We start from the raw sequence: 15,531 nt of genomic DNA, 5'->3' as shown, positions 1-15,531 counted from the left end.
AACTTTTGTGAGCTTCTCTGTTGCCAGAGACATAAAATAACATCTTGGTAATTACTGGACTGACAGGAAAACAGGGCTCTGGGAATTCAAATGGAACCACCAAGAGTCAAAGGAAGAGCGAATTAACATGCAGACTAGCAGCAGGGTGATGTGCCCTGTGCCCTTCATCAGGCCTAGCTGCACGCAAGGAGAGGGGGTGCGCCAGCCCCTCCCCAAGGCAGGGACTAGAAGCAGAGGAGAAAAGTCATTGCAGTAAGCAAAAGGCCAGAAGTTTTCTTCCATCACCTTCCGACCCAGCCTGTTTAAAGAAAAATCTTACTTAAGCACAACAGAGCCTCATACATGGTTAGTTTTTCTCAACGTTTTAAGAGACAGGAGCCTCTGATGACAGTAACCGCTCAGCATCCCTCACACCTCTCTTCCTCTTCCTGCACGCCTCGGAGGGGAACTTTGAGACCTTCCGGCACAACAGCTGAATCACCCGCGTCTGGGGAAGAGTCCCGGGGGAGGAAGCCCGCGCCAAGGAACCTTAAATCGCACTCCACTACTTTCGCCAGGGATGCAGGGACGCAGGGTATGCCCAGAGCGCTGCTACCCACCGTCGCCGCTCGCGACCAAATCCCGACTCCTCGCTCTGCGCCTCCTAGCCGCGTCGCAGCTGCAGTCTCAGCAAGTGCAGACTCAGCAAGCACAGCCGCTACCTAGGGAGCAACTTGACAGTTTCAAACTGCTGGGAGGAATTAAGGACAGCCCTGTGCATTGGTCCTTTGGCTCAGCAATCTGCCGTTTGATTGGTCCGAGAGCTGGGGGCGGGGCTTTGGGCCGGTGCCGCGAGAAGCCGGAATTACTTTGGAGAGCCCCGCCCCCTGGCTCCGCAGGTCGGTAGGGGTTTGCTTAGAGGCTGTTTAGCAGGGATGAAGATGGCTAATGCCGGGTGCTGTTGGCTTTCAACAATTCCGGTAGCCTAGGTATGAGTCCTCATGCTTTCGTCTGCATAAGAACAATACGAAATTCTGAGCCAGGTGTGCTGGCTCATGCCAGTAATCCCAGCACTTTGGGAGGCCGAAGTGGGAGGATCGCTTGAGCCCGGGAGTTCGAGACCAGTCTGGGGAGCATAGGGAGACCCTTTCTCTATAAAAAATTAAAAACAAAAACAAAAAAATCTGCATCATCCGCAGATCCCCTGCAACAGAATCACTTGGAGGTGCTTTTTTTTTTTTTTTGAGGTGGAGTCTCGCTCTGTCGTCCAGGCTGGTGTGCAGTGGCACTATCTCGGCTCACTGCAACGTCTGCCTCCCGGGTTCAAGAGATCCTCCTCCCTCAGCCTCCCAAGTAGCTGGGATTACAGGTGCCTGCCACCACGCCTGGCTAATTTTTGTATTTTTAGTAGAGATGGAGTTTCATCGTATTGGCCAGGCTGGTCTCGAACTCTTGACCTCAGGTGATCTGCCCGCCTTGGCCTCCCAAAGTGCTGGGATTACAGGCGTGAGCCACCACGCCCGGCCAGAGGTGTTGATTCCTTCGGTCGTGGACACCGTCAGGAAATCTGAATTTTTAATACACACTGCCAGTGATTCTGATGCAGGAGTGTGCAGACCACGCTTTGAGAAATTGCTAGTCTAGGCTGGACGCGTTGGCTCATGCCTGTAATCCCAACACTTTGGGAGGACAAGGCCGGCGGATCACCTGAGGTCAGGAGTTTGAGACCAGACTGGCCAACATGGTGAAACCCCATCTCTACTAAGAATACAAAATTTAGCCAGGTGTGGTGGCTTATGCCTGTAGTCCCAGCTACTCCGAAGGCTGAGGCAGGAGAATCCCTTGAACCCAGGAGGCGGAGATTGCATTGAACCAAGATTCCACTACTGCACTCCTGCCTGGGTGACAGAGTGAGACTCTGTCTCAAAAAACAAACAAACAAAAAAACAAAATTGGCAGTCTAGTTTTAACTAATCTCAAATGTGTCAGACTTCAAGATAGAGCCTTCTGGTGAAGTTTTGACCTTAGAATAAGCTTTACCATCTACTCACTGTCAACTTGGATAATACTACTCACATAGTAAGGTGGTAGGAGATTAAAAGAATTAATACATCTAAAACACCTAACACACAAACATATAGTCTTTCAACTTATATTGGCAACAGATAGGCTAGAGGTATAAGGACCCAGATGGCAAAGGTGCTTAAGTAGCCCAGACTGGGGTTCTCCAGTCTGAAGAACAAATACTGAGATCTGGGTGAGTTTTCAGGCTCCCTTCTGTTACCTCCAGGATAAGGTTTCTTTTTTTCTGTAGATAAAAATGGCGTAGCCTGGGTCTCACTTTCATGTTGGCAGAACCAGACCTCTACAAACAATGAAATAAGAAAGAGCACCAGAAGTTTCTTTGGCATAAGTTATGTTTGTTCTCCCGCCTTTTTTCCCCATGCTTATTATATAGGACAAATTCCTATTAATAGCTGCAAATTCATACTTGGTTCTAGTATTTGTTTTTAAATTGAATTGCCTTTTGGTGACCCCATACACTATAATTGATACCGAATCACTCTTCTGGTGCCCTTCTGCCAGTAGGTTCCAAGTTCCTCTTTTCTGTCTTCCTTTTGGGGAAGGAGAGATTTTTATTGAAAACCATTTAGTCAGCAATCCCCATTCTCCTGTAAAACTGTAGAGAGGAAGAGACAGAATCTTGTCTGGATGTTATGAATTTAGAACTGATATCTTTTCTCAAGGTTCCTAGAGAGGGAGGGAAAGAGAGAGAGAATTTAAAGCCCCCACAAACCCATAATAACTTGGTTGCCAGTTTGAACTCTTCATAATTATTTATTCATTCAACAGATACTTAACATCTGTCATAGGCAAAGCAAATTTTTGTTGGTGCTGAGAGTGGTGAGCAAAACACAGTCTGCCCTCATGGAACTAAGAGTCTAATGGGAAAAACCAGTATCAAACCAACAAATCCACCACACATAGGAATATATAACAGCTGTGTGAACCTGGGCAAGCTGCATAACGTCTCTGTACCTCAGTTTCTGTATCTGAAAAATGAGGATAGGAATTCGCTCACTGAGAATTAAATTAACGTGGGTGCTATTCCTATCCTCATGTTTCAGATAGAGAAACTGAAGCACGGAGAGGTTATGCAGCTTGCCCAGGTTCACGCAGCTGGTAAGAACAGCGTCGGAGTCCATGTTCTTATCACTCAAGATGTTCTGTTGGGGACAGCATGCCGTGGTCTTGAGGTAAGAAAGGGCTGGTATCTGGATAATAACAAATACCAGTAAGACTGGAACTTAGTGAGGAGAGAGTGGCACAGGATGAGGCTGCAGATGGAGGTGGGGGCCCAACTATGCAGGACTTGTTAAGGATTTGAGATTTTAAGTTCAATGGGATGTATTTTAGATGTTCAGGAGAGAGATGAGGACAACTTGAACTAGAGGAGTGGCAAAGGAGACGGAGAGAAGACAGAAATGAGATACAGTTGTCACTTGCTATTCCTAGGGATTGGTTCCAGGACCACTCCCGCTGTCTTCCCCTCCCCACCCCACCCCGCCAATGTAAATACCAAAATTGAGGCTGCTTAATTCTCTTATATAAAATGGTATAGTATTTGCATATAACCTACACACATCCTCCCATATACTTTAAATATTAATCTCTAGATTACTTATAATACCTAACATAATATAAATATATGTATATAAATGGTTGTTATATTTTATTTTTTTATTTGTGTTATTTTTTACTTTAAAATTTTTACTTTTTTGAGTAATTTTGATCTATGGTTGGTTAAATCTACTGATGTGGAACCTGAGGATATGGGGGCCAACTGTATGTTTTGGAGGTATAATTGATGGGACTTGGTGATAGGACTTGGACTGTATCTGAGATGAAGAAGAGAAAAGTGTTAAGGACTCCAGGTTTCAGGTTTCTCGCTTGAGTAACTGAGTGGATGGCAGCATCAGATATTGAGAAAAACACTGGAAGACAAGCAGGTTTTGAAAGGGGAAGATCAAAATTCAATTTTAAACATTCTTTAAACATGAAATGCCTGGAGATACCCAAGTGGAGTATCCGTTAGACCATTGAACTTAATGTCTAGAGCTCAGAAAAGAGGTCGCTGCCTAGATATATAAACTGGGTGGCTTTTGCATATAGATTTTGTGGAGGATTGCAAAAATGGCTCCAATTCTACATCTCTCCAGGTATTGATGTCCAGTGCTATGTAAGCTCACTTGGAGTTCTTCTCTGCTAATGACCAATAGAATGTTAACAAGTATGATGCAAGCAGAAGTTTCAAAATACTTATGTGCTTGGCTTAGCTTGCTCTTGCTCTCTGTTATAACCATGGAAAATATGCCTGGGCTAGTCTACTGGAAGATGAAAGACATATGTAGTAGAGCCAAGTTGCCCCAGTCATCCTAGCCAAGGCCATCCTAGGTCAGCCTATAGCCATTTGACTCCCCAACAGGTGTGTGAATCTAAGAACCACCGAGACAGCCTACAGAGACATGAACTCAATTAATATTGATTGTTTAAATCACTGTGTTTAGGGTGGTTTGTTACATAAACTTATTATGACAACAGACAACTGATACAGATGCAATTTAAAGCCAAAGAACTAGATGAGACAATCTAGTAGGGGAGAGCAAAATGAGTAGAGAAGAGGATTTGGAACTGAACCCTGATGTCCTCTAATGTTTAGAGGTTGGGTAGCAATGGAGGAGCCAGCAAAGGAGACTGAGAAGGAGGTGCTGGAGAAGTGGGAGGAAAACCAGCAGAGGCTTCAGTAAAATGCTAGTGAAGTGACTATTGTGTTTGACAATATGGAGGTCCCCCATGTCTTGGCCCTTCCATGGGCCCCAAGTTCTGAACGTCCTCTAGTGCCTGTCTTCTTTCCATCTCTAATGTTTTTGGTTAAGCCACTGCTGAATTTGGCTTGGACTGTTTCTTGATTGTACACCTTCATTTCTTCTTTCTACAACTCATTCTTCACACTGCTGATAACTATCTTCTTAAAATAGCACTGGATTGCATCACCTATCCAAAAGCCTTCCATGGTATTGCATGGCATCCAAAGCTCTCCTAAACCAAGCCCCACCAAACACCAAAAGGACTATGCTGGAGTCCCCACATGTACCACTTATCAGGTAGGAAACTTTGGGACAGGTGTACATTCTTTATATGCTTGAGTTTCATCTTTTTAAAATTGAGAAAGTATTAGAACATATAAAATCTAACTCTATATCTAAACCAGGACCTGAACCTAAATCTATTGTGTCTCCCTCTCTTTCTCTGTCTCTCAATATCAGTTCCCTCCTGCTCTAGTAAAATAATTGAAGCTGAGCATATGGCTGCATAGCAAGACTACATTTTCCACCTACCTATCAATTAAGTGAGACCAGAAGCCATAGAGTGTGAGTGGAAATGCAGTGTACCACTTTCTGAACTGGGATTTAAGACATTAGGTATGCTTTCTCCAAGTCTTCTCTTTTCCCACTATGTTGGGCTGCATGACCATGTGGAATATAACTCCCCTGCTAGTTCTGTAGTATGAGAAAGCATCATTTTTAAAAATGTCCTTATATTTGAGGGTCAATTTGTTATGGCTTTTAACACCACATCTACACCTCTGCAGATGGGTATATAAAGTTGTTGAGAAGTAATGTATGTGAAAGCGCTGTGCAAAATTTTAAAGTAAGGCAGCCAGGTGACGTAGAAAGAACATAGAATTTGGATTCTTGAGATCTGGGATCCAGCCTTTCCTAAGATATAGGCATAAAGTTAAGATGACTTTAGGCACCTGTTGGAAAGCATCTAATAATTTCCACTAATATGATTATTATTCTGATTATTAGTGGAATAATAATCATATTAGTGGAAATTATTATTATAATATTAATAATAATATTAGTGGAAAGAGTTGATACCTATGTTATTTTTGCTGGACATGTGTTAGCGCACTGATTTGAAACCTGTTTCTTTTTAAGGTCATCCATGATTCACTTAAAAATCCTTCACCATATTATCTCTTCACCCTATTATTTGTTTAGCTGGGACTTTAAGAGAACATTCCTCACTCTAGGGATCTTTAAAACTGATGACTCCTGTCCAGGGTAGCAACCACAGTCTAGTCTGTTACTTTCATTTTATGAAGGAGGAATTTAGACCAAGAGGGATCTATATTTGCTTTATTTGAGTTGCAAATCTGGAGAGAGAGAGAGAGAGAGAGAAAGAGAGAGAGAGATTGAGAGAGAGAGTGAGATCTGGAGTGGGAGTGGAGATGGGTGCAGATTTTAGGGACAGGGCCCTTACTAGGGCCTACATCTAGGTAGAGGCTGCCGTGATGTTCCCTAAGAATTTGATTTTTAAAAAAAATATAATTTCAACTTTAATTTTAGATTCAAGAGGTACCTTTGCAGGTTTGTTACATGAGTATATTGCATGATGCTGGGGTTTGGGATATGAATGATCCCATAATGCAGGTAGTGAGCATAGTATCCAATGGTCTTTCAGCCCTTTCTCCCCACCCTGCCAGTAGTCCACCAGTGTCTATTGTTGCATGTTGCATCTTTACACCTACGAACACCCAATGTTTAGCTCCCACTTATAAGTAAGAACACAAAGTATTCGGTTTTCTGTTCCTCTGTTAATTTGCTTAGGATAGTGGCTTCCAACTCCATCCATGTTGCTGCAAAGGACACTTTTTTTTTTTTTTTTTTTAAGAGATGGAGTCTTGTTATGTTGACCAGCCTGGTCTTGAACTCCTGGCCTCAAGTGATCCTCCCATCTTGGCCTCCCAAAGTCCTGGGATTACAGACATGAGCCCATCACGCTGACATGATTTTATTTTTTTATGGCTGTGTAGTATTCCATGGTGTAGATGTACCGCATTTTCTTTATTCAACCCAACATTGATGGGCACCTAGATTGATTCCGTATCTTTGCTATTTTGAATAGTGCTCTTATGAACATACGAGTGCAGGTGTCTTTTTGGAAGAATAATTTATTTTCTTTCGGATATTTACCCAGCTATGGGATTGCTGAGTTGAATGGTAGTTCTGTTTTAAGGACTCAATTCTTTACAAGCTAGCCCCGTATCTGCTTTTCTACCAGACTTCTAGACTCACAGATTATCTTCCCTTCTTTTTCATCTTACCCACTCATCAATTCAAATATACCTGCCTTTGTTTTAGCCTCTCAGGCTGGAATTTGTTTCTCCAGGGTACAAGTGGCTGACGTAATAACTTAATCTCCACAGTTGAGAGAAGCAAAAGCCTCTAGAGCTTTCCGTTCCCCGTAAACTTTTTAGCACTGGCCTCCTGGAAACAATGCCCTGGTTTTTCTAAGTCAGAAAAGTGACTTGATGGTGAAATCTGAGTTCAAGTAGGACGGTGTGCAAAGATTGTGGTAAATTAATTTTGACCAAGTGGCTCACAATACAGGTCCCAAATAGAACTTCTGTAGTTAGAATACACAGTCTATTTACAGCCTCTTCACACTCTGAGAGCCATTTAACTGAGGCAGAGCAGAAGGAGAAAGACCCTATCAATAAGGCAAAAATGTAGAGTAAATGATGGTTATTATGGACACAGTGGTCTACATATGAGACAGTTCACCGCTTTGCTGTGGACTAAGGGCTTATTCAGAGTATTTTGATTCTCTGGATTCTACAGGCCTGGCTCTGTTATTGCAGAAGGGAGTTCATTTCTTGGCCCTCATCATCAACCTTCTGCTCTTCCTAATTATAAACACTCATTCTTAAACCTCTCTAGTTGTCTCTTATAGCCATATAAAAACTTCCTTACCCTTAGCATTTCTTTCTCCTGATAAAACACTCTAGCACTAGCTGTGAGAGGCAGGATTAATTAGCTTTTCAGAGAACAATATTACTGAGTTTGAGTACCATACAGATGCTGTATTCTTGGATCTTTAGGGCTTCTGAGGGTGAGTTTGCAGATCAGGGTCATTCAGCTCAATAAAAAGAATCTATGCAATTCTAAATTATGACCCTTCCTTCCTTTATCCTTTCTTCTCCCCCCCCCTTTTTTTTTTTTAATGGAAGGAAGGGAAGAGACGCTAGATCTGGTATTTTAAAGCAGATTTGAAATGTTGTGGAAGAACTTGTTTCCTGTCTTTGAAAGCACCATTCTAATTGTTTTTTTGTAGTTGCCTTTTGTGTGCAAGGGGTCATGCCAATCAGTCTACCTCACATCTATAAACATATCCCAAAGCTTAATTGTAGATCTATTGTTTGTAACTTGAAATGCATTTTCCTACAGAAAAATGAAAATCTTATTATGAGTCCATAATAGGGCTGAAACATTGTTTGCAAGCGTTGTTTGCAGTATGGTAGAAAACCATACTGTTGCAAGGCTAGTAGATTTAACCAACAGGAGGAATAATGCTAAATGAGAAAAAAGCTTCCTGTATTTTTGTCTTGAATGCCTATGAAAAAGAAAAATAATGATATGGTAGGAGTGGTGATACACTTATTTACTTAGAGGAGGCTACAAAAAATGTATTGAACTTAGGGAATTGATGGTGAGGTAGCAGGAGAGGAGTAGACATGACGAGCTTAGTGGGAAACAGATACGTGTTTTCTGCTCTGAGACATATCCTGTGGCTGCCATGCTCCTGGCCCCTTTGGAGCATCTGTATCTCCCAATCTCACGCAAGTTACTGTGTGAGTTGAAATACTAGTTTCCCTATACACAGCCTGTGTGTGTCTTAATATGTCTCTATTTCACAGTCTGTGAGAGGATAGGTAAAAGGAGATTGGGGATCCTAGGTCACAGTCTCCATCCTGTAGCTCACCAGTTGGGGTCTATTTTAAGTCTGATTAATGGAGATACTAATCTTCATTAGCAAGGTCTTCAGGTGACTTGCCTTAGTGGAATAAGTGTGGTGATAAGAAATGGAAAACTCAATTTAAATGGCCCTGAATCCATCCATTAGCACTCAATATATGAAATTGGTTAAAGGATGAATTAGTATGGCTAAAGTAAATGACCATCATCGCCCATTGCATTTGGCAAGTCAATATGCTGAGACACTGGGTTGCAGAAGAGAAAGAGATTCAATTACAGGGCAGACAAATGAGGAGATGGGAGGAAATCTCAAATCCATCTGCCCAGGAGTTTGGGGCTAGGGTTTTTAAAGGTCTTGGAGTGGGCCAAAGTGTGGAGATTGTTGATTGCTTGAAGAGTGCAAGGTGAAGTCATGGGACAGGGAGATGAAGAAACTGTATTCTCCTGCTTATTCCTCTGTGAGGGTCTTTGAACTGTTTCCCTGGAACTCAGGATCTGAAAAATCTCAAGCAATCCTTAAACAGAAGCTTTTAATTCTGATGTCAGCAGTTCTATCAATAGGAACAATGGGGATACAAATGGTCAGTATCTAGTGACTTTCAGTTACAAGGAAGTGGGCCAAAGTGCAGCTGGATTAATATAATTATAACTATATTTCTGTCTAGAATTCTTGTTAACCCTGTGGGAGGATGGCTTATTGACTTTTCTTTAGTTTTTTTTAATTTTTAATTTTTGTGGGTACATAGTAGGTGTATATATTTATGGGGTGCTTGAGGTGTTTTGATACAGGCATGCAATGTGAAATAATCACATCATGGAGAATGGGGTATCCATCCCCTCAAGCATTTATCTTTTGTGTTACAAACAATCCAATTATACTCCTTTAGTTATTTTTAAATGTACAATTAAGTTATTGTGGACCACAGTCACCCTGTTGTGCTATCAAATAGTAGGTCTTATTCATTCCTTCTATTTTTTTGTACTCATTAACTGTCCCCATCTCCCTCGCCAGCCCCTCAATACCCTTCCCAGCCTCTGGTAACCATCCTTCTACTCTCTATGCCCATGAGTTTAATTGTTTGATTTTTAGATCCCACAGATAAGTGAGAACATGTGATGTTTGTCTTTCTGTGCCTGGCTTATTTCACTTAGCATAATGATCTCCAGTTCCATCCATGTTGTTGCAAATGATAGGGTCTCATTCCTTTTTCTGGCTGAATAGTACTTCATTGTGTATATGTACCACATTTCCCTTATTCATTCATCTGTTGATGGATACTTAGGTTGCTTCCAAATCTCAGCTATGGTGAGCAGTGCTGCAACAAACATGGGAGTGCAGATATATCTTTGATATGCTGATTTCCTTTATTTGGGGTATACATTCTGCAGTGGGATTGCTGGATCATGTGGTAGCTCTAGTTTTAGTTTTTTTGAGGAACTTCCAAACTCTTCTCCATAGTGGTTGTACTAATTTACATTCCCACTAACAGTGTGCAAGGCTTCCCTTTTCTCCACATCTTCGCCAGCATTTGTTATTCTCTGTCTTCTGGATATAAGCCGTTTTAACTGGAGTGAGATGATATCTCGTTGTGGTTTTGATTTGCATTTCTCTGATAATGAGTGATGTTGAGCACCTCTTCATATACCTGTTTGCTATCTGTATGTCTTCTTTTGAGAGATGTCTATTAAAATCTTTTGCCCATTTTTGATTAGATTATTAGATTTTTTCCTATAGAGTTGTTTGGGCTCCTTATATATTCTGGTTATTAATACCTTGTCAGAGGGGTAATTTGCAAATATTTTCTCCCATTCTGTGGGTTGTCTCTTCACTTTGTTGATGATTTCCTTTGCTGTGCAGAAGCTTTTTAACTTGATGTAATCCATTTGTCCATTTTTATTTGTAAATCTTTATGTTGAACTCTGATGAAGAAATGTGCTATTTTATGTAAATGTTTATGTTTAACTTGGATGAAGAAATGTGCTATTTTATGTTGCAGAAGCACAGCCTTCTGTTGAACGATCTTTTAGAAGGAAGTCCCTTTCCTGTCTTGAGTCTTCATAAAATTAACTTGCTTTCTTCTAAAAATATCTGCCCATCACTATTACTTAGAATTCTTCTTTTTCCGAGACTGTTCATGTATTAGGATTTTCTTTCCCCCAGAGTCCCTGTTTTTTCCTTTACTCCTAATGAAGAATAGACTGTCTCTTCATTGAAAGATTTTTTAAAAAACATAAATAAATTATGATAATTAGATTGGAGTTTAAAAACCAGTTTGTACAAGTTACAAAAGTTCCTGAAGTGTTAAAGACCTTCATAGTAATTATTCACCATTTTCAATTTCCTGAGTTCTGAGGTGGTAGATACTGACTCTAGTTTTTGGTTTGCGAATCAGCTTATTTGTCTGGTGTAGGTGCCAAACTAAACTAATATTACTATAACCTGGAGTTGATACAAGTTAGTTTTATGGATAGGTCTGAGAGATGGTCCCTTTGAGAACATTCTTTCAGCTTCTACCTTCTGGGAATGGGTTATTCTTACCCCCATGTGTTTCCCTCCATTTTCCTCCCCTATGTAAACTTTCCCTGACCCAACATTGCTTGAGTCTCCTGTGTTCCCTAGTGTGCATCAAAATAACCTGTGTTGACCTAAAAGGAAGAAGCTAAAGCAAAATTAATATACGCAGAGAGAGTTAATTTGGGCCAAGTTTGAGGATTGCAACCTGGGAGCATAGATGCAAGTTGTCCTGAATGTATACTCCAATTAGTAGCAGTTACAAGTAGATTTTTTTTTTTTTTTTTTTTTTTTGAGACAGAGTCTCGCTGTGTCGCCCAGGCTGGAGTGCAGTGGCGCGATCTGGGCGCACTGCAAGCTCCGCCTCCCGGGTTCCCGCCATTCTCCCGCCTCAGCCTCCGAGTAGCTGGGACTACAGGCGCCCGCCACCGCGCCCGGCTAGTTTTTTGTATTTTTAGTAGAGACGGGGTTTCACCGTGTTAGCCAGGAGGGTCTCGATCTCCTGACCTCGTGATCCGCCCGCCTCGGCCTCCCAAAGTACTGGGATACAAGTAGATTTTTAAAGGCAGAAAGAGGGGGCAGGGAGTGGGCTGATACAAAGTCATCTGTCAGGAATTCTCATTGGTTTACAGAAATAACATTGATTAGTGATTGGCTAGACATTGTTAAACTATAGGGTGTTGGTTTTAGTGTCCAGTGTGGCATTAGGTTAATTTATATCAACTTGTGGCAATAGCAAGCAGTTTCAAGAGATGAATACATAGCTCAAAGAAGGGAGTAGGGTGTGATTGCTGTCTCATTTCAGTGCCTCTCTGGGCCTAATAATTTGGAAAGGCTCACATTCCTCAGATCAACCTCTTTTTCTTTCCTCACCTTGACAGTTTACTAGGACATGGGTTGCTGGGCTTCATTGTGGGAGTTTCTGATTAAGCAGGTTTGAAGTTGGGCCCAAGAATGTGCATTTCAAACACATTCCCATGTGATATTGATGCTTCTGGCCAGAGAGCCACTTTGCCCTAGGTCAATTAGGGTCCTAGCTTCTAGCAAGACCAGTATTCTCTCTGGCTCTAAGCTTTAGCATTGTTCACTCTATCACAATCAGGCCTCTCTATAACTTTGCTCTAGACACTCCAAGCTTCATAGCTGGTTCCCTGGAGGTTGAAGTAAATTTCCTCCCTAAACCCCGAAGACACTCTTCCAGACTTCCGATTGTGGAGTCCAGTTCTGACAGCTGTGCACGTTGGAAGTCTCCAGGGTTCTGGGCTTTTGAAGTCTCAACCTCTCTTCATTCCAGTTTCCTCTCTTCTTTTCAGTGGCCAGCAAATCCACCCTGCTGAAGCTCAGCTTTTCACCTCCCCTTCTAAGTAGCACCTCATCCTAATTCATTCATGATGGGTGTGTGATCCTGAGCGCCATTTTTCCTTCCATAGCTTATCTTTTCATCTTTTCCTTCCATAGCTTGTCTTAGTCCATTTTATGTTGCTGCAACGGAATACCACAGCCTGGATATTTTATAAAGAAAATGATTTTATTTATTACAGTTCTGGAGACTGGGAAGTCCAAGATTAAGGGGCTGGCATTAAGTGAAAGCCTTGCTGCATTAGTCCATGGTGGAAAGGGGAAGGGCAAGAGAGTGAAGGAGAGTAAGAGGGGGCCAAACTCGCCTTTGTAACAAGGCTACTCTCTTGATAACGCACACCTGCAATAACAACATCACTCCATTCCTGAGGGCAGATCACTCACAACCTAATCACTTCTTATTAGGCCCCACCTGCAACACTGCTGCATGGGGGTGGGGATTAAGTTTTCAGCACTTGAACTTCAGGGACACATTCAAACCAGAGCATAGCTTTGAGCAGATGTTCATCGCCTGCCTCAAAGCTGCTGTAATTGAAGGTGGGGACTGGGTTCCAGGGCTTACTGCGGCTCCTAGATCTGTAAGTGAAGATACGTCCCACGTGCTATTCCATTACTCAGACATTGATCTTTCTCCCAGGGAAATGGTTTTGCAGAAATGCAGTTTCAGGCTGATAGCAGCTTTGGAGTAAAGCCAAGGTCCCAGGAATATTTCTTTTGTTTGATTCCCAACAGTCTGACAACAAAGCCTTTGTTCTCTAGAGAAACAGAATTTGTGTGTGTGTGTGTGTGTGTGTGTGTGTGTGTGTGTGTTCATTATAAGGAATTGGCTCATTGGTTCATGCAATTATGGAGGCTGAGAAACTTTACAATCTGCCATCTGCAAGCTGGAGACCCAGGAGATCCTGTGGTGTCCAGTCCAAGTGCAGGAGAAGACTGATGTTCCAGCTTGAAAACAGGCAGAGAGAATGAATTCTCCCTTTTGTTCTATTCAGGCCTCCAAAGGATCAGATGAGGCCCACCCACATTAGGAAGGGCAATCTGAGACTAAGTCAGCCGACTCAAATGTTAACTCTTCCAGAAACCCTCACAGATTCACCCAGAATAATGTTTAACCAAATATCTGGGCACTCCATGTCCCAGTCAAGTTGACACAAAAAATTAATGATCACAGCCTTACTCCTAACTAATTCCTGTTAATCATAGGGGTCCATACAAATGAACAGTCACACAGAGCATCTTCTCAGGTACAGTGAGAAGCTTGCCATATTTTTCCTCTCCTTTAGGATCTCCTCCTTCTCAGATGACCTGCTGCTGACCTCAGATACCTATAGAGACTCTGCTGGTGCCTGTCAAAGGTGCTGTAACCTCCCACTCCCAGAAAAAGTGCCTCTGCTCTCTCTCATCTGCTGAAGGTAGCACTGCTGGAAGTCTTGTATGGAAGTGGAAGATCTGATGTCTTTGCTGCATGTATTGGCATCTCTGGTTGAGAAGGTTGCTAGTGTTCCACTCTGCTGATGCAGACACTGGTAGTGGCATTGATGTGATAAAGACTTCAAAGCACCAGTAAGTTCTCTACTGAAGTGGAAAGGAGCTTTTTGTGTCTTTTGTCTCCTGGGCTCCAAAGTCATGCTTCCTGGTGTTGCCAGTGAGCAGGGAGAATTTAGTGAAGAAGCTTTTTGCAGAGATGACTAGCTGTCTGCTAAAATTCCGTTATGTAGAATGAGTGTCAAGAAGTAGCCACACACACATTAAAAACATTCGGAACCCCTGTACCCCACCTTTACATTTAGTGGAGTCATAGGACTAGCTCACACCCATGTGAACAGAGCTGATGTGTCTCATTTCGGGGTCAAGGAGTTTAAGAAGTGGGGTGTGTCTCCTTGACATTCTCTTTTTCCTCTTCTGCCAGCTCTAATACCTCAAGGAATGTCAGAATAGGGGACAGAAAGAGCCAGGACATCCACCTTGCACTGTTCTGGGAGCAAGAGATACATTTTCTGGGTTGGGCACTGTGGATCATGCCTATAATCCCAGGACTTTGGGAGGCTGAGGTGGGCGAATTGCCTGAGCTCAGGAGTTTGTGACCAGCCTTGGCAACACAGGGAAACCCCATCTCTATTAAAATACAAAAAATTAGTCAGGTGTGGCAGCGTGTGCCTGTAATCCCAGCTACTCAGGTGCTGAGGCAGGATAATTGCTTGAACCCGGGAGGCAGAGGTTGCAGCGAGCTGAGATCACACAACTGCACTCCAGCCTGGGTGACACAGTGAGACTCTGTCTCCAAAAAAAAAAAAAAAAAAAAAAAAATACATTTTCTGTATACTTGAAAATAATTAAAATGATAAATTGTCTGTATACTTGAAAATAATTAAAATGATAAATTGTATCATTGTGTTATGTGTATTTTACCACAATTTTTAAAAATTACATTTCTACTGTGACAAGTTGCTGAACATTTGAAGTCTGTTACAGCAGCTAACTAATGTTACCTTAACCGATTCTCAGCTGCTTACATTTGTTCTCATTTAGGATTCATTTACCAGAATCTTGGCACAAGCCACACACAGAGTGCACTAAGAGCAATACTCAAAATTTCCTTTCTCTTTTCACGTTGGCCCTTTGCCCTTGGCAAGTGCCTGGACTGCCTTAACACTCCTTTAAGTATCTTTCTAGAAAAAGACTCTTGAGTCAAACTATGTAGAGGTCACATACCTGCTAGAGTGCACATAACTGCTTTACAACGTTTTTTTTTTTTTTTTTCTTTGAGATGGAGTTTCACTCTGTTGCCCAGGCTGGAGTGCGGTGATGGAATCTTGGCTCACTGCAACCTCCACCTCCCAGGTTCAAGCAGTTCTG

At 42.2% G+C, this 15,531-nt stretch overlaps 1 protein-coding gene and 1 long non-coding RNA gene across 3 annotated transcripts in view; one reads left to right on the top strand and one right to left on the bottom strand.

Moving 5' to 3' along the window:
* Positions 1–782, bottom strand: part of POC5 (POC5 centriolar protein) — a 37,960-nt gene extending 37,178 nt beyond the window's left edge. For both annotated transcript variants that reach the window (XM_010352826.2, XM_030927627.1), the window contains exon 1: positions 600–782. The gene's annotated coding sequence lies outside the window, so the exon portion shown is untranslated. The remainder of the gene's footprint in view (positions 1–599) is intronic.
* LOC115896506 lies at positions 726–14,849 on the top strand. The gene is made up of 3 exons (XR_004056397.1): positions 726–878; positions 3,108–3,236; positions 13,959–14,849. It is a non-coding gene; the product is annotated as an uncharacterized LOC115896506 (long non-coding RNA).
* The last annotated feature ends 682 nt before the right edge of the window (positions 14,850–15,531 follow it).

The sequence above is a fragment of the Rhinopithecus roxellana genome, chromosome 3 (assembly GCF_007565055.1).
Source record: "Rhinopithecus roxellana isolate Shanxi Qingling chromosome 3, ASM756505v1, whole genome shotgun sequence".
NCBI lineage: Eukaryota > Metazoa > Chordata > Mammalia > Primates > Cercopithecidae > Rhinopithecus > Rhinopithecus roxellana.
The sequence above is the reverse complement of the archived record's forward strand: the minus strand, read 5'-3'. Positions and strand labels throughout refer to the sequence as shown.